The 20496-nt window shown below is 38.5% G+C and overlaps 1 protein-coding gene across 34 annotated transcripts in view; it reads right to left on the reverse strand.

The window, feature by feature from the left end:
- Nucleotides 1-20496, reverse strand: part of FGGY (FGGY carbohydrate kinase domain containing) — a 486570-nt gene that overhangs the window by 378853 nt on the left and 87221 nt on the right. Inside the window, exon 1 of one of the 34 annotated variants that reach the window (XM_024346133.3) lies at nucleotides 11136-11224. The exons of the other annotated variants lie outside the window; for them this stretch is intronic. The gene's annotated coding sequence lies outside the window, so the exon portion shown is untranslated. Of the gene's footprint in view, nucleotides 1-11135; nucleotides 11225-20496 lie in introns of those variants that run through there. 34 annotated transcript variants of the gene reach the window in all.

The following is a 20496-nucleotide window of genomic DNA, read 5'->3' on the forward strand; positions in this document are numbered from 1 at the left end:
TACAGACTAGAATCTGCCAGACTCTTGTTATGGTGCTAATTATACTGCAATGCAATCGTCTGGACGAGTCTGCTTTCTGCTCAGTGTCCCCTAAAGGCAGGGCACACAGCCGGACTTTACTAAATATGTGAGGAGTAAAGAAATGAATGGGTTCTCTACAGTTGTACACTGGACATAGACAAAGCATAGTCTAGGCTTGTCAAAGTCAGTATAGAGAAAAATGTTACCTTCTCTGGTATGATTTATAGAGAGGAAGACAAAAATAAAAAAGTAATTTAATTTAAAAACTCAAAAAGCACTTGTCAAACGCTTTCAGAAGCATCCAGCACACTGGTAACTCATAGCTTCTTTTACTCTTTGACTATCAAAATGTGTCAGTCCCTTTCTTCCACAACTCTATAACCTTTAAGAGGGGCCCCATCCAGACCATGGCAAGCCCCAAAACAATAGGCTTAGACTCACACGTGACAGTCTGGGCTTGACAGTGCAATCTGTATCCTAGCAATGAGTCCTGGGCCTCAGGAGCCCGGGGCCCCCATACCCAGGCTTTCCTGATGCTTGCCCTCTCAGGGAGGTAAGCATCTTCACCCAGACTTGATGGGTACTCCAGAGCTCTACTAAGAATGAAGTCTTTTCCATGACCCTATGCCCCTATGATTCTTACTTCTTTTTGCCAAATAATCCTCCCAAGGAATGTTACTCCCTCACCTCCCAATACTAGCTTGTTTCTGTTCCTGGTGGACCAGTCACTCTGAACCACAGAGCTGCTACCCTGTCTCAAGGCTCAGTGTCCCTAATGCCTGGAAATCCCTAAACCCTGTTTCCTGCTTAGTGAATAATTACCAAGCTTATTCCAAATACTAAGCAATATGTACCAATAAATAGTAACTCTTTTATATAGCTGTATCTCAAATTCTTCAGAGTCCGCAAAAACATATAATTATATTAATTAATCCATTCAACAAATCTTTACCAAATGTCTACTATGCAACAGGCAAGATGATGTCAGATGACACGCCTACTATCACACTGCTGATAATTAGCAGAGGTCAAATATGCAAACAGATCTTTTCATCTCCTGTGATGTAGCCCACTCTTGGTCCTACATCTTTGTCCTTAAAGACATGAAGATGCATTAGGGAAAGGCAAGCACTCAGAAATCTAATAATATCACTTTTTACCATGGTAGATAAGTATACACGGCTGACCCATCCCTTCACAATACCCCAAGCTACATGTCCGTGCTCTGTCCACTCCACACTGTCGACCATTTCCTAAAGAGGCAACGAATGTTCACATCTTCTTTCATGTTCATGCTTTTGTCCATCATGTCCTGACTTCACCTGTCCACTGTACTCGCCCCTACATATCCAACTCATTAGCTACCACTTCCTGCACTAAGTGATGAAGACACACAATTTACCTCTGCAGTTAGAAAGCTTATAGCCTAGTGGGAGGTAAGGACAAGTAAATAAATCGAAACACTGAATAGTATGCCCAAGACAAGGAAAAACATAGAACGCCATGGTACCTTGGAAGCAAGGCCTGGGCCCCAGTCTTGGTGCACCTCTCTGAGGCCCCACTCTCCCCCATTCCTTCCTCCTCCTCTCCATAATCCTACCACGATTCACTGTTCCTCATGTTTCCTTTATTGTACTGTTCATTCCTTAGTCACAAGACTTTTCACATTGAGTCATGATTTATGACTTGATTATTTATCTCTATTACTAGAATCAATTCCTTGAGGGAATTCATTAGTTTAACTGGCCAATACTTGTTGAGTGGCTTACAAGACTATAGTAGTTAAAAGCATGAGTTTTGTTTTATCACTTAAATCCTGGCAAGGACTTATTAACCATTCGACTCTGGGCAGGGTTACTTAATATCTCTGCCTCACAACATTTTCCGTATCTCTAAAATGGGGTTGTTCAACAAGAAATATACTCAAGTTTAACATGGCAACAATGTTCACCAAAATCACTACCAGTTTCGTCTTTGGTCTGTCTTCGGCATTGCCTATTTCAACACGGGCATGATCAATGTGCATGATCAATGACAATGTGATAGCAAGGGTCTCCATCATATCAAGACATTGTCACAATGTCAGTAATACAAAGCAGTTTGGAATTTATTGTTAATAACATAATATGCACTTCCAAAAACAGGTAAGCAATTTAGATCTAATCTAGGGTGAAAAAACCTACTTATGGGCTTTATACATTGAAGATGCATCCCTTAGTTGAATATTATGACAGAAAAATGTTATCAATGCTGACATTAAAAACTGTTATTATGTGCCAATTATTAGGAAATTTAAAATAATTTCACAGGATAAGATTAATAGTTAAACCGAACACTAAGAAAGAGAGTATTAGCTACTTGACGAAGAACATTGTATATTTTTTGAGACTATGAATTTTTATAAAATGTCAAATAATACAAAGCAAAATACTACAAAAATGAGATATTATAATTCTCATCTTTATGGAACTGCTTAGTTCTCATACTCATAACATATATAAAATAATAATTAAGAATTACAGAGGCCAAGCATGGTGGCTCATGCCTTTAATCCCAAGCACTCTGAGAGGCTGAGGAGGGCAGATTGCTCGTGCCTGGGAGGTCAAGGCTGCAGTGAGCCATGATCACGCCACTGCACTTGAGCCTGGGTGACAGAGCAAGACCCTATCTCAAAAATAAAAAATAAAAATAATTATATAAAATATTTGGTTTAGTTCTACTTATGTCAAGAGTCTTTCAAGGAAACATTCTATTTGGGAATTCCTCATAGTTTATAAAGATGAGTTAAAAGCAGAATGTCAACCTTACTATTTCCACATTGCACAAGGAAAACTCCAAAATATGTTACAAGAACACTAATGACAAATCATCCTGATATAAACTTAACAAAAAATACAGAATACAAAAAAAAAAACAAAACAGAATTGTTAGAGAAAAAAATGAAGGTCTCAAAACATACTTTGTGCTTACTTTAAAATTACAAATTTTAAAGTATGCCATAAGAGGATATTTCCTCAAAGTTTTGAGGCTATGAAGGATGTGACACTGATATTCAGGTGAGAAGTCATGTCTAGAATACATATTTATGACATAAGTCACAATAAGCAATCACTGGTGTTCTTTAAGGTAGTTGGTAAGCATGCAGCTTAGATTGTAGGAGGTTGAGTGAATGGGTGAATAAATGAAAGGACTGGGTGTTTATCATTCACAAGGGAGATCTGACTACAAAAGGAGAGAAATGGGGCAGTGGCCTGCAGCCCAATTCTGCAGTGCTTTCACTTATTAAGACAGAAAATACAGGCTGAAATATCATGAAACATATTACATCTGCACACACCAGACTAAGGGATTGTTGCTGTTTCTGGTACCAAAAATGTATTAATATATATAATGCTGACTCCACCTTACCATCCAAAACACACTTGGTTTCTAAACACTTAGCTTTAACTAAGCCAGTTTCCTCAACAACTTTGAGAACAGAAAAGCAAAACTTTGAGGCCAAGGCATTTTCATGTTCAAGTCCATCCACGATTTTGAACATTTGTGATGTTCCTTACAAAGCACCCAGATTGAGCATCTATACACTTCTAGACTGAACAGAATGGAAAGTACACATACAGACATCAATACCTGAGTGTATATATACTGTGTCAGATCACAAGTGTGATTCTGAAGTTCTCAGAAATGCAAGAATCCATTCTTAAGAAGTGTCTTTTAATCTCTAAAGATATATGCATGGCATAAGGAACACAAAGAAAAAAATTATATTATATGGAAAGCTCTAATTGGAGAGGATAATATCATTGTATATCAAGAATGCACAGTAAGCGCTAGATACTTTATGTACAATATTTAATCCTTACAAAGAGCTATTGTCATCCCTATTACAAATGATGAAACTGTGGTTCAGGGGAACCTAAGTAGGTAACCAAAAACAAGAATTCAGAGAGTCCGCTTTGCCAGTAATCTAACTCTGTTACTATGGGAAAGTTTCTTAACTTCTCTAAACCTTACCTAACTCATCTATAAAATGAGTATAATCATACCTATTTAAGAAAGTTAAAGGAATAAGTGATAAATAATCACTTATATCCTGGGCCTAATATAATGCCTGACATATAAGCTATTATTCAATAAATAGCATCTGTGTTGACTGTTACTGTTATTGCCCAAGACGACACAACAAGCAAGGGACAAAGGGGTATTTAAACTCATATTTATTAGACTGATTCTAAAACTGATGCAAACAATAGCATGTGAGGACTATCCCAGCATTACTCTGTCAATGCTTTAAATGTATTAACACAATCAATCATCACAATAACTCTATAAAATAGGAACTATTATCCCCACTATACAGATGAAGAAACTGAGATACAAAGAGGCCCAGTTGTAAATCTCTATTGGAAACCTGACCAGGCTTCCTTTACACCCAATGTTAGGTACTTCCAATAACATATGATTCTAATAAATACCATCACCACATGCATTTATCTTTCATAATGATACATCCACATTTTGAAGCCACATACATTGTCACAAACATGTTTTGGGAATAGCAGGGATACAGAAAAGGACACTGTTTTGAGTTCTTTGAGAAGACAGTCACTATATAAATAGAAGTTAATATTATTATTACTATTTTGCAAAGACATGACCAAGTTGCAATTAGGAATTTTACAATTTAATCAGCAAATGAGGTTCTAGTATAATCAAACTGGACTTCTCTCTAGATTTTCTCATTCTGAAAAATTTCAACATCTGAATTATTTAAAGTATACCCAAGAGTGGTCCCCAAAACTGGATATGAACTGATGCTCACAACCAAAAGCCCACAAATGGAGGTAAACAGGAAGGTCAACATATCCCATTTTCCCATGGCAAATGGCCTCTGAAAACACTTTTTAAAAATACTTTTACAACCTGGGCATGGTGGCTCATGCCTGTAATACCAGAACTTTGGAAGGCTGAGGCAGGTGGATCATTTGAGGTTAGGAGTTCAAGACCAGCCTGGCCAATATGGTGAAACACCATCTCTACTAAAAATACAAAAATTAGCCAGGCGTGGTGGCGTGCACCTGTAGTCCCAGCTACTCAGGAGACTGAGGCAAGAAAATCGATTGAGCCTGGGAAGCAGAGGTTGCAGTGCACTGAGATTGTGCCACTGCACAATCCAGACTGACTGAGTGAAACCATGTCTCAAAAAAAAAAAAAAACTTTTACAGTAAAATCATGATCAACAATAATTAGACAAAATTGACTGTAGCTGGAGAAAAATGCTGCCATGAGTGGCTAAAACATGTGCAACCTATAATAAAAGGACACAGGATCATCATGTAAGTTGAGGCCTCACAGACTCAACCCATCTATAATCCCATCTCATTAAGACCAGAAGAAGCAGCTGGCTTCTCCCAAAACAAGTCCTGGAGAAACAAAATTAGAAGGGCCCCCATCCTTTAGATGTGTTCTTGAAAATATCAAGTTCTTGATCTGGATGGGTTTTTACAGACAGTTGACAGGTCAGACCTGACTGAGTAGATGCTATTTCAAAGGTCAAAGAGTTGGCAAAATGGATATGACTGTTGTCAAATAGGAATGAGCTCCCTTTGAAGTCTGAGGCTTAGATGGGCTGATTCTGAAGTACTCCCTGGGAATGAGCAAAGGCAAGGGTAAAAAGTAAAAATGCTGTCCCGTGTAAGCTAAGACCTTTTTTAAACTAATACAGGGTATACTGCCCCGCCCTTTTATGGGGCACAACCCGCCATTAAAATCTTGGTGAAAAGGAACCACCCACCTGTGAAGTGGGATGGTGCTGGCAAATAGTCACAACAAACACTTCACTGCCTAAGCCCTGCAGATGTCTGCAAAAAAAAGCCTTCCTCAAAGTCTTCCTACATCCAGTATAGTCCACTAGTATCTGCCTTGCCCTCTATTTACTTGTGCTTACCTGCTTTCTTTCCTCCATGGTTTGTATTCTAGTCTGTGGATAAATCTAGCCAAACTTGTTGTGATACCACCAAATACATGAGTTGTTTCTGTGGCTGTTATTCAGGAAGTTTCACTATGTTGTTTGTTATCTGAACCTGCTCTTTCAGTTTAGTAAATCAGACTAATATTCCACCTCGTAAATCAGAAACACAACGCCACGTCCCTTGTCCCAGCAGCCCTGGTAGCCGTGGAATGGAATACCAGTGGAATTAAGGGAAGTTCCTGCAGACTCAAATATCACAGAAATGCAATAATTTGTCTTTATTAATAGAAGGTCAAATACCATGTATCTCTGACAGTTGCATCAACATTTGTACAGTCCTTGGGTCTTGACTTTCAGCAATGGCCTCTTTAACAGAAAAAAACTTAAGTCTAAATCCTGACATTGTTAAATCACTTTTAGATACCTTTCTTTTAAAAAAAAAGCAGACTCAAGACATAATGCATTCAAACTGGTGCCTAGTTTTCTCTGCAACTGAACCTCCCAGAATTTCGATCCTTGGAATACCAGCCATTTTGGAATGCTGTGGATTCCTTGTTGCTCTGCAAAATCTATAATCCATTTCTTAGAACACTCGCTGGTAAATATGCTAGTGACTAACTCTATCTCTTACAGCTTCCTTCAGTATAGATACAACAAGCATGAATTGAGTGCTCATCGTGCATCTCCATAAATTCTCACATCATTAAAACATTAGTAATATTATCCCCATTTTAAAGATGAGGGAACTGTTGCTCAGAAAAATTACTTTCCTAGAATCACATAGATAGAGAGACTGAACTGGGATTCCAAGTCCAGTTTGAAGTCCAGTGTCCCTTTTTTCTACCATTTGTAAACCAACAGTCCAAAGGACCTGAGGCCACTTCTAGGAAGTGTGATAACATCAAACTTTGATTCCCCACTCACTGATTCTGCTACTTCCCCTTTCTCTGTTATCCCTGCATCTCTGGGCTCCTTCTTCACTCACCAGTTAGGGGAGTCTGAGACAGCAGGGCTGAATGGAGGAGGTACTATATTTTTTAGATTTTCTGATCCTAAAAGCTATCACAGGAAAAAAAAAATCAAAAGAAACAAGCACTGTCAAGCTACAGACACACCTGAAACCTTCAAAATTTCTCAGAAACCTTAGCAAAAACATTCACTGAGGTTAGAGCTTAGCCCCCACATTAATGTCACAAAAATCAGGAGTATGCAAAAGTGAGACACCCAAAATTATGACTTCTAAAGAAAAGCAAAAATCAGGGGTAAAATTCCAGAGAAAATGGCTGAGTCTTGGCCAGTGGTTCTCAAACTTTAGCATCCATCAGATTCTTCTGGAGGATTTTTTTAAAACACAAATTATTTGGTCCCACTCCCAAGAGTTTCTGATTGAGTAGGGTGGGAGTGAGGCCACAGAATTTGCATTTCCAATGTATTTCCAAGTGATGCTGCTCATGCTGCTGGTCTGAAGGCCATACTTCCAGAACAACTGGCTTAGGGTGATTATTTGCCTAATGAATGAACTCTTTACATTAGAGAAATAGGTCTCTGTTGGATTCCTTTAATAATTAGTTAACAAACAAGTACTAAGCTAATTAGTACTAATCAGAGGCAAGGAACCATTATGGCAAACAGCCTGAATTCTGGAGCCAGACTGCCCAGGTTAAAATCCCAACTCTGCCAATCATTGTGTGACCACCGGCAAGTTCCTTAGCCTCTTTGAGTCTGTTTCTTTATCTGTAGAAAACAGATGATAATTATAATACATATAACATAAGGATATTGGGAGGACTGAAGGGGTTAATATATCTAAAATACTCACAATAGTGGCCAGCATGTTAAGTGCTCTGTTAAGCATAAAATACAAGCACTATTATTATTATAATTTCTTCTACCTCTAGAACTGCCAACCACTGTATTAGGACTAGGGGATAGAGCTGTGAACAGAACATATATGGTCCCTGTACTCATGAAGTTACAACTAGCAAAGAAGATACAACTTAAACAGGTGTTTCCAAGCATTATCTGCTTAAATCAGAAGGCTGAATGCAGGGAAACAAAGAAAATACTACAAAGTCATTACAGATTGGAGATCAATCAGGCATTAAAAACACCTTTTAAATTAGAATATACACCAAGGGAAAAATATAACTTTTCTGGAACAAACTATTACAGCTTTTAAAATATAATGGTATGAAAAAAAACTCTTCCCAGTTGATTTCTCAGATTTCTCAACACCTAACACGTGTCATGCACTCTGTACCGGGGATATAAAAGTGAATAGACTGTAGTATCTTCATCCAAAGACCTCCTAGGCTGTTAGAAGAAAAATGTATGTCAAGAAATAATTACACTACAATGAGAGAAGTTCTTGAAGAACTATAGGAAAAATGAAACAGTAGTGTGTAACTGCCCAAAAGAGTCTGTGTAACTGCCCAAAATTCACAAATAATATTTAAGTTGGGTCTCGAAGGGTGAATAGCAGTTGACAAGCAGAAAAAAGGGCAAATGATACTCTGCGGGGAGGAAACAGTACGTGCAAATCAAGAAGACATGAAAAGGCCTGGTTTGCCCAGAGATTGAGGAGATGTCTGATGTGGCTGAAAGGTTGGTGAGTGATAAGGACCAGCAGGAGATGAGCTTAGTCTGAGTGCTGTGAAAATATCACCAATTTTCTGAATAATGTGCATTTGGAGCTGTCTGGATAGGGGTTGAAGATGGTAAGGAAATAAATATGTAAAGTGATAGTCCATGGGTTTTTCAATGCAAATCTGAAGTTACCCTTGCACTATTCCCTCCAGAAGGTGAATATTTTAATGGTAGACAATAGTATTTAGCTCCATTTGCCTAGGTCTTAGACGCCAGCAAAAAATAATAAAAACAGCAGCAGGAATAGCTAATGTTGAGTCCTTAGCAGGTTGTACTATGAGCTTTATACACATGAACCTGTTCAATCCCGCAACAAGCCCATGAAATATAAATAAGACAATGAAGTGCAGAAATGGTATGTAACATGCTCAAGGTCACACAATAAGTCCCAGGGTGGGCATTTTACACCAGAGCCAAAGTTCAACCACTCACCCTCGAGTCTACTATCCTTCCTCCATGAAGGATGCTCTCGGATTTTGTAGGGCCTGAAGCTTTTATGTAAAGGCTCTTTAAGAAAAGGAATACAATTATGAATATGAGATTAAGTACAATAGTGAATATTTATTTACAGTAAGAAAAAAGTTTAAAAACAAATACCTTGAGCTTTGAGGATGTAGGTCCCTTTTATCTGAGATCAGAGATGCGTATACAGAAATGCTTTCTGATTGCAACCCCTCCCCACCTGGAACATTCTACAACTCCCTGTGCAAGTGAAGGGCCCTGAAGCCTAGACTCTGCTGCATTCACTTCATGAGATGACCATCTCTGCCTCTCCCTTGCCTGACAATCTCTCAAACTTTTCCAAAACATTTTGATGAAGACCAGACCTCAAGATTAAAGGAAACTGGTCAGTTCGCTATGGGACAAATAAAAGGGGGCAGAGATGAGTGCAGTGTGAGAAGAACTAGGGTTTTCATCCTTTCTCTTCTGCTAAAAACGTGGACCACAGCAAGTGACCTTGGAGTCATGCACACCTAGGTCTAGATCCAGCCTCTCAGCTCCTCAGCAACTGTGTGAACTTGAATGCGTTCTTTGACCTCTGTGGGTCTCAGTCTATTCTTCTGTAAAAAGGAAACATTGTAAGGATCAAATAGGACAACATGCATAATGCCCAGAAATGTGAGCTCTCTTCCTTCTGGATATGCCTTTCCTGTGCTTTCTCCTTCTTCCCTCTCACCCCACCCGAAGTCTGGGGTAGGTAGATCCTTTCTCTGCATCCTTGCATATCCTGTGAAGACCTCCATCATAGCACATCATTCTCTTATTAACTGAGCAAGTATTCCCTGGAGACAAAAATGAAGAGGCATGTTACTGTCTTTAAGATGCTCACGTGTAACGGACACTCACAGCTCATGGAACCTTTTCCCACCACTACCCAAGATGCTCCTTGAGGGCTGGGGCCATACCTTATTCTGATGCGGACCTTCAGAGGCAATAGGCATGCAGCCAACATGGAAAGAACCTAACAGAAAAGTCCACCATGAGTCCATCTCCAGTCTCCCAACTCTCAGCCACTCCCTACACCAGCCTTGCCCTGGCCCACTTGCCTAACTCTCCCAGCCCTCCTCTTGACAGGCTGCAGTGGCACTGATCAGTGTACCCTTTGCAGGGCTGGATTAATGAAGTTTGCTTGATAGGGCACTAGGCCCATTATTGGCACTTACCTCTAGAACAAAGAAAAATACTGGCCCTTCCAAGGCAAAACAAAGGCAGACTTTTCCCCCAACAGATCCCTTTTCCTTTGTAAGAGACACTACGCAGACCTTTGGTCCTCCACTGAACTACATTTAAAATAGCTTTTGTGAAGGATAGACACAGTGGCCATTCTTATATATGTGTGTGCAAGCAGCAAAGAAGTGATTGTAATATGAACAATGTGTACTTCTTCCCACTTCTGACAGAATAGACGACATTGTGTCCTGAGCCTGGGAGGGGGTTGGGGGCCAAAATAAAGAAACCAAACCTTAAGTTTTATTACATGAAATTCTGATAAAAAGCACTTCGAAGCCTCTTTCCCATCATCAAAAAACCACACTGGGCAAGATCAGAGCTTAACAGCCAACAAAAAAACACATTCAATCCCTGAGATCATTTTCCTGAAATAGAAAACTACATATGTTTCTCAAATTTCACATCAAGCCACTGCAGAGGCCAGACTGCAGGGCTGATTTGGGCCAAAGTAAGTAAGAGAGAAGGGAGAGAGGAGGGGGATGGGGTGGGAAAGGGAGTAAACAGGAGAAAATGAGCCCGTTCTTCCACATCACCACATTTCTCTAGCACAATCTAAACTTACAAACACCCCCTGTTTCACAGAACTTGTAGTGAGGCTTGCTTATCGGGCAGCCTTTACTTTGTCAAATTAAGACACATTGCCTTGGATTAGCAAGACTCCTTAAATTCAAAATGACTTCACGGTTGGCTCAGAGTGCAGTGTCTCTAGGGCCAGCCGCCAGGAACACATCCACTGCAGAGGTCCCTCCCCCACATACTGACCTACCTGACTTTTCCATGGAGACAGCAGAGCAAAATCCTAAGCAGACAGGCTGTCAATGTTAATTAAAGGTCCAAACACCTCTTTAGAAACTATCTCCAGCTCAATATTTATACAGAACATAAGACTCCTAACAGGCAGGGTTGTGGAGAAGAGGAGGAGGTTAAGGGCGGAAATAGGTTTGAATGGCATTTGGAATCCATTAATTTTTAAAAGACAGGCTGCCACCTTATATAGACCCAGAGAGGTTCAAAATGTAACAAAACCAGGAAGATGAATGAGCTGAAGATTGTTTAGAAAGCCTGGCAAGAGTGCTCCGCTTTTGAAAAGAATAATATCTGGGCAATAATGAGAGCTGACATTTTTTATTGGTGAATGCAGTTTTTGGCACATTTTAACAATACAGGTTGACAATTTTTTGTATTTAACAAAAGGAAAAGCAATCTTCTAAATGATCTGGGAACAGAGGGCTCCCTGACTGCAATTTCTTAATAACATGTAAGAATTCTCTTCAAAGGCCCTTGATAATTTACAGAGAAGAAGGAAAAATGAAGAAAAATTTTAAAAGAAGGTATATTTTCGAAAAAGAAACAAAATAGAAGTAGTAAAGGAGAAAAAGGAGGAAAGGAAAGGATACAGCATTTTAACATTAAATCATAGCCCAAAGGGTTGGATTCTAAGGTTTGACTTTAGCAATCTCCTTTCAAAGGAATGAGTTTTAAAGGAGAATCCAAAAGGAGATGCTGGTCAACCCCATTACATCTTACAGACTCAGAACTTTGGGCCTGGGAAGTATTAAATAAATCACCCACTCCAAGCAGCACATTTTGCAGATGAGAAAAGTCTGATATGGGTGCCAGGGGCCCCAAGTTATCTGGTTGGACCAGACACGAGTCTTACGAGCTCCAAGCCACACCACTTCTGTATCTTGTGATGTAGGTCCTGAAAACTGCCAAGCCTTAAGAACTCTAGTGCCACTTGATTCCAAGACTGAATACTGATACCTTTAACCAGATTGACTGATTTGAACCTCTACCAAGGTTCTTGAGACTACCAAGAATCACATAAGTATAACATATTCCGAAAGTATGAAGTTCACAAAATAGTCCACTGACAGAGTTAGCCACCCTGGGTAAGAAATGAATTTAAGAGTTCACAAAGACTGAGATGCCCACTGTATCCTGAGGGAGGCCTTCTTGGGTCAGGAAAAAGACCCCTGAACAAGGCATGATCCAGGAATGTACCCCTTAAAATTTAACTCTTATTCCACACACTGGCTTCACCCTCAGAATGAAACCCTTCTGAGTTTCAGTTCTGTTCCCTGAAACACGAGATCTAACTCTCTAGCATCTTCACAGTTCCAAAACATTTTCAACAGAGAATATAGTATCATATCTATTTGTAAGTGAGGAATCAAATTCAGAGAGAGTTCTACTTTATCATATTGAAAGAGCAAATGAAATTAAATTCCAAAAGTGATTCAAGGTCTCAGAGAAAATTGTTCAGTAAAGGAAAAGCTATACTGCTGCTCAGCTGGAAAATGACAGTCATGCTAGAGATCATCTTTCAGCCACATAAAATCCACATCTAGATGTACACAGCAGAGAACTGGGGAAAAAGCTTTATAGAAATGGAACAGATTCAGACTAGTGGTTCTCAGTGAAGAGTGCACATCATAATCGTCAAGGTCACACAGTTTTACCCTTTCCCCCAAAGGACAAAGATGGGGCTTCTCACCCTTTTCTATCCAGATTTGCTTTACTAATGAAAAGAGAAAGAAGCAACCTCAACCTTCCTCAGACTTTGCCTCAATGTAGCAGAGAGGGACAGTCAGTGATGTAACAAGTGAGTACAAGTGCAAGGCACAGTCCCTGAGAACCTGTGCCTTAACTCATGCTTCTCATGATGTTAGCACCTCCTACTTCCTCCTACTCCCTCTGACTCCCCCACTGCCTCCAGCCCGACTGACCCAGCATGCTTCATCCTCTCTCGCCCTCCCTGGACTTTAAGCCTCTGAACTCAGGTTGGGCTGGCCTGAAATCTCCTGGGCACCTACCCATTTCTTCACCCCCACAATGTCTCTAAGACCCCTCAGTGGATGACTCTCTCCACAGGTAGCCAAAATCAAATCCCCAAGCCAGGGAGGAGGTGGAGAAAAAGGTCATCGAACCACAGGTTTACTAGGTTTCTAAATGGTCCCTCTTCCTCACCCCATCCACAAGCTATTTAACTGAGTTCGGATTTATCTTAAAAGTGGCAGAGCAAAACTTTGAACTAAGGATGATTTGGCTCTTATATGGGTTTGAATAGTCAAATACATGTGTACCTATCAATTACTGGATTAGGGAGAGAATGCCTCACAGATGCTCTACTAATATATATGCAAGGAATAAGTGAATGAGTGAATGTATGAATGAATAATGAAACTTGTGAGTTACATTGCTCAGATTATATACTATCTCCCTCATGATCACCACCTTCTCCCTTTTCCTTGTGACTATCATTGGACTATAAATTGGTGTCTGTGATACTGGTCAATGTAATTTGCTGAGAAATTATGATTTTGATTGTCTTTTTACCCACCCCATATCAATTATCCCTTTTTATTTAGTAAGAAAACCCCAATATTTGGACAGGAAGACACCCAGATAAAAGCCTACACTGCCCCGATTCCCCTTCACCTCAGTTTGATTATAAACCTAGCTGCCGGTCAATAATATACAAGCACAAGTATGACGTAGATCTTCTAAGAAGATTGTTTAAAGAAGGCTCACTCCAATGTGAGGCACATCCTTTGTATGCACCACACCCACTTCCTTCTTCCTGCTACATGGACTGTGGACTTGATAATGGAAACTTCAACCGCCATCTTGGACCATGAGGTGATCTTGAAAATAGAACTCAGGACTAAAAAACATCAAAAAAGCTAGTGTCCTTGATGACTTTATGGGGAAATCACAGTAGCGAAGACTCCATATACCTATATTTATTTACAGGAAAGAATGAGCCCTTATGTGTTTAAGTTAACTGTTATTTTGAAATGCCTATTATTTCTACTATCATTAGTGAAGAGATAAGGATATTTCTTCTGTAGAGAGTGAAAACACTCTTCTTTCTCAAAAATAAGGGTAAAGAATATCTAATATTTACTGGTTATTTCTCAGCACTATTAAATATACTAAAAAATAAGCTGGTGAGAGAGGATGACTGAATCCTTCCTAGAACTTAGAAGAGCTGCTTTAAATACCACTGTTCTGAGAAATCATCCTTCGACACAACCATAAAACAATGCAAATCAAGGAGCTTTAGCATCAAGCACATCAGAAGTAACTGTGCTTCTCCCCTTACTCTCAGACACCTTTAATTTTTAATTTTATGACACTCCGTGGGGTATCCTTGCCAAAAAAAGTTACTTCTAGGATGATATAAATTCAATCAATTTTACTTTCATCCCACAGATTTCTAGTATTTTAAAAAATCAATTCTTAAACCACAATAAGAGACTACTTTATATCTACTACAATGGGTATAATTTTTTTAAAGGAGAGGGAAATAAGAGCTGGGGAGGATGTGGAGGAATTAGAACTTTCATATATTTCTGGTGGGAATGTAAAATGGAGCAGCCATAGTGGAAACATCTGGTGGTTCCTCACCAAGCTAAACTTAGAATGACCCTATGGAACCAGTAATTTCACTCCTTAGATATACACCAAAAAGAACTAAAAGCAGAGACCCAAAGATACTTATATACCAATGTTCGCCACAGCATCATTGACAATAGCCAAAAGGTAGAAACGATGCAAATGTCCACCAACGGGTCCATCAACAGATGAATGGACAAGCAAAATGTAGTATATGCACACAATAGGATGTGATTATTCAGTCATAAGAAAGAAAGGCTGACACATGCTCCAGCATAGACACACCTTGAAAACATTATGTTAAGTGAAATATGCCAGACGCAAAAGGATAAATACTATATAAGTCTACTTAAATGGGGTATCTGGAATAGGCAAATTCATAGCAGACATAAAGTAGATTAGAGTTTAAGAGGGGAGAGGGAGGGATAAAAATAGTAAAGTTTTTATCTGTTCACTCAGCCGTGGGCGGATCACAAGGTCAGGAGTTCAAGACCTGCCTAACCAATATGGTGAAACCCCATCTCTACTAAAAATACAAAAATTAGTCAGGCGTGGTGGCACGCACCTGTAGTCCCAGCTACTCAGTAGGCTGAGGCAGGAGAATCGCTTGAACCCTGGAGGCAGAGGTTGCAGTGAGCCAAAATTACGACACTGCACTCCGGCCTGGGCGACAGAGCGAGACCCTGTCTAAAAAAAAGAGGGGATAGGTAAAGAGGGAAATGAGGAGTTATTATTTAATAGTAGCAGCTTCCGTTTGGGGTGATAAATAAGTTTTAGAAATAGATAGTGGTAATGACTGCACACCATGAGGAATGTAATTCATGACACTGAATTATATACCTAAAAATAATTCAAATGGCAAATTTTATGCTATATGTATTATTAAAATTAATAAAAATAAGTAATGTAATGTGCAAAAATCATTGAATAGTATACTTTAAATTAGTGAATCATATAGTATGCGAATTATATGTAATTATGTATACTATATATATCTAAAGATGTTTTCTAAAAAAATCAACTCTTATCTCAGATATACAAATGAGACAGGAGATGAAGAGGCCAAGTACCAAGGAAGGGATGTGGACTGTAGTCACCACAGGCAGGCAGGTATTAAGGTGCAAGTTTCTCCCTTCTTCTCCTGCTGCTGCCTCTGCTCTCTGGGGAGAATGAGACTTCCACCCGACCTCCTCTCTCCACTCAGAGAAGCACCAGAGGACACAGAGTTGACTTTGCACCCCATCCTCTTACTCAATTTTCTCCAAGACGGTAAGGGAAATTCATGTAATCATTAAGAGACTGGAATAGATTAAGCCACATTTTAAGGGTCACTGTGTTAAAGAAAAGGTGATAATAATGAGTTCACACTTTCACCTCCTATGCCCAAGTGTGACCAGCATGGCTTCCCACTGCCATGTGGTAATCATACCCAAGCAGGTCTGGATTCATATTGCTAAGCTGCTAGACTTGAGATAGGGTTGGCAAATCGGGTCTTCCTTCCTGCCCCAACTCCTATGTATGTACACATACCTGAACATGCAGACGGGGTTTAACTGCACTTCTGAGCTGTATTATCCATCTAGTATATTAGAAGTTCTATACACTAGAGGCTAAAGAGTATTTTCTGAGATAATAAGACAACTTTTCACTCCTCATTTAGCTAATATGTTTTAATGTAGTCTCTATCAGTCAGAACTCCAATAGCAAGAAAGAGTGACTGGCCTTCTGAATCCTTAACAGCAGGGATACCTGTAAGGGAGTATGAGGATTAATTTTAATTGCCTTAAGTGTGATAATGATGTTGTGGTTATAAAGGAAAATGTCGTTAGTATTGGCTCAGGTGGAGAATACTGTGAGGTCTGCAATTTATTTACAAATGGTTCAGCAAAATAATTACAGGTCTGTGTGTCAGAGGTAGGTAAGGTGTGCACTAAAGAGCACAAAAGTAATAAAATGTTAGTAATTGATTAATGTAGGTAAAAGGTATAAGGGTGTTCAATATGCCATTCTCTCAAGTTTTCTGTAGGTTTAAATTTTTCTGGAAATTATACTGCAAAAAAATTTTTTTTAAATTCTCACCAAAATTGAAGAAAACACTGAACTCCCAATACAAATATTAGCAATTGACATAAACATCATTGAAATATATAACACTAATTGTCATAATTAGTAATTGACAATGACATACATAAATAAGTGGATGATAAATATAAGAAAAATTAATTGCATTCAATAATCAAAAATGCAAATTAAAATAAGATCCCATTTCAAGCCCAAACCCTTGACAAAATTGATACTGACATAGGATAGGATACTATACAGATGTCAAAAATATTTTTATATATTAATATGAAAAATACAACACATTAAGTAAAAAAATAAGTTGTACAAAGCATATTTCCAATTTTTTAACAAAAGAAAAATCAGTAGAATAAGAGTCTAAATAATGGTTTTGTATTTGAGATCCTATGAATTGTATTTAGAAAATGACTACAGATCAATAACCCAACATAATCATCTCCTGACAGATTGGTAAAAACCCACAAGATGAATAACAATACAATAATATCCCTTATAAACCCAAAACACAGAGAACCACACACATCAGAAACATAATAATTACTTTAAAGAGACTTCAGTTTCTAAAAGCCATGAATTCATCTCTTTAAAGGAAAAGGTAGAATATTTACTAATAACCCATACAGAATTATACATTATAATGGAGGGGAGAGGAAAAGTAAAATGAGTAAGTAGAATATGTAAATTTAATATAAAGAAATATAAGAAAAAATAAACCTAAGATTATAGAAATTCAAACCTGTTTTCGCATATGCCACAGAAATGTCTCAGAAATTCTAACATTTAACCAGTAAACCAAACTTACTTACAGTGTCTCTTGTTTGTACATAAGAAGCCTTGTAAATAATTTATTTTAGTTCAAAGCCATAAAAAAGGTGAACTGAGACAAGACAAATCTCCCATAAAGAATAATTCAAAGTAATATATGTAGATACTACAGTCTCAAGAAAATGAAGCATAACTACTCCCCACTCCTTATGTGTGGGCTGTGCATAGTGACTTCCTTCCAAAAAGTACAATATGGTGGGGGGTGGGGGGTGGAAGAGTAATTTAGAGTGGAGAAACCTGACAATATCTCAGCCAGGTGATCAAGTTGAACATCAATAGTGGTAAGTTGTGGTAAGAGTGTGTTCGCTTGATAGGTTGAGAAAGGTATTTTATCTCTATGGTCTTCCTCCCAAAAACAAACTACCCAAGTCTCACCATGAGAAAACATCAGACAAATTTCAATGGAGGGACATCCAACAATATACATGACCAATACACTTCAAAACTGTCAAGGGTATCAAAAAGAAAGAAAGACGCAGAAACTATCACAGCCAAGAAGAGCCTGAGAAGGCGTGACTAAATGTAACATGGTAAAAAGGCCATTAGTTAAAAACTAAAAAAATCGGAATAAAGTATGGAATTTTATTAATGATAATATATCAATATCGGTCCATTAATTATGACAAATGTATCATAATAATATATTAATGGGAGAAACTGGACATCAAGTATATGGGAATTCTGTAGCGTCTTCACAATTTTTCTATAATCCTGAAACTATTTTAAAATTAAAATTTTGTTCAAAATTATAACTAAATTTAATAGCACATACTTTTAAATAATTTATATTGTCTACCCTTGATCATCTAGGATTAATTTCTCTCAGGCTCCCAATGTTAGAAAAAGTTCTACTTCCCTTGAACAGCAGTAAAGTTTTTATCTGTTCACTCAGTTAATCTTGATCAAGCTCTGTCTTTGCTTTGGCCACTGGGAAGCTTGGAAACAAATTTATTAGAAATTATGAATTCTCTAAAGGTTCTCTAAAGCTCTTAGCTTCAGCTCAGTTATCTTATCATTATTTTCACTCCATTCTGATTTTTTTCTATTTTGTACGACTTTTTCTTATATTATTATTATTAGTCACCTCAAATCTCTTTAGAGGGAGAATTTATACATATATTTTTCTGACTATTAAAAAATTTCTACTATTCAAATGTTTGACTTCCCATTTCTCATGTCATCAAAATTGTAGACAGTAACCCACTTAATAGCAAGAATGTGGCAAATTACTAAAGCATTCTGCTTCAGTTCTTGAATTGCAAAGCGGTAATGACACCACCTGCTGTAAGGATGGTCATGAGGACTAACAGAGTTAACATTTGCTAAATATGCCTAGCACAGATAAAGGAAAGGCACTCAATAAGTGATAATTACCATTATTATTATTAACAAAAATAGCAATAATTATTTTCATTAATATAAGAAAAAGAATGGAGCTGAATTACAAACTAATCATGGGCCAAATGGTGATTTTCTCAGTGACCCAGATAAAGAAAAGTAGCTGCCATATTTCGGAGGATGAGAACAATAAAAGGGGAGAATGGGTAAAAAAAAACAAAAATAAAACCTGAAAGAGAGGAGAGGAAAATGGAGAAGGAAGAGAGAAAGGGGAGGAGGTGTTCTTACACACTGTCATTGCCAAAAACAAGTTTGAAAGCTTTAAGACAGGGTGAAATTCAATCACTTGTTAGTCTTGACTCTACTAAAACGTATTTTTAAAAAAGACCCTCTAGCCTTTTTGGCACTCATTTTCCCCAAAGCCTCCCAAAATAATCACATGTAAGAGCCAAATAAACACCAAATTTCAATCTCTCCTTGGCCCAGAGGATGCCAAGTTGGTGTTTTATTACCCAAAGTTTTTTTGGAATTGGCATATTCAAATTCAGACCCTCATCTTCCTTACTCTAGAAAAGAGAACAGACAATGTGGATTTTTTTATTAAAAGAACGCTTTATTGTGTAAAAGCAGTTAGAGGTTTTACCCAGAGAACTGTTTTAATAGCCCTGAGAGGGCTTATGGAAGAGGAAATAAGGCTCAGGGAGGTAAATAATTTGCTCCAGGTTCTTACAGACAGCACATGATGGAGACACTGAAACCAGATCAGTCTGACCACAAGGATTTCCCTCTTTCCTCTATGCTTAATGTAAAGACTCATTGCCAAAACTGATAGAGAAAGGGAACTAAATGAAATCGCTAATACCTTTAAAAAGCTTTCTCAGCATTGTGTTAGAAGCTTTCTCTACAATAACCCCATGGAGCAGGTGTTGTCATTATTTCCATCTACAATCAAGGAAGCTCAGAGGGGTTGTTTCACCTTGATATGCAAGTAGAAATAGAGAAGGCAGAAATATTGAGTAAATAAGAGAGAGAAACACAGATGCAAGCTGTAAGTGGGCCAAGGGAAAGGGCAACCACCTTTGCAAGAGGAACCTGGTACCCAAGGTCCACAGGCTTTGCTCTCTGGAAGAGAGGGAAATGGGAAGGGAGGTCTCTGAAGGTGCTCACAAGTATGGGGTGGGTGGGGGAACAGGATGATTAATTTATACTAATGAAAATAGAATGAGTCATGAGTGTCACAGCCAATAAAAATGGCAGGGATGATTAGACAGCCAATAAATCATTTCTGAGCATTAAACTTTCTGCTTCCTCAAGGTTTGAGATTGTCATAGGCAAGGCTAGAAGCCCCCAAGCATGTTCTGATAAGTTAACAAGACGCCCTCCACTTTGTGAACCCAAAAGTATCTGAGACAAATCTCAATCAATTTAGAAAGTTTATTTTCCCAAGGTTAAGGACGCACCCGTGACACAGCCTCAAGAGG

The sequence above is a fragment of the Pan troglodytes genome, chromosome 1 (genome assembly GCF_028858775.2).
Source record: "Pan troglodytes isolate AG18354 chromosome 1, NHGRI_mPanTro3-v2.0_pri, whole genome shotgun sequence".
In the NCBI taxonomy this organism is placed as follows: Eukaryota; Metazoa; Chordata; class Mammalia; order Primates; family Hominidae; genus Pan; species Pan troglodytes.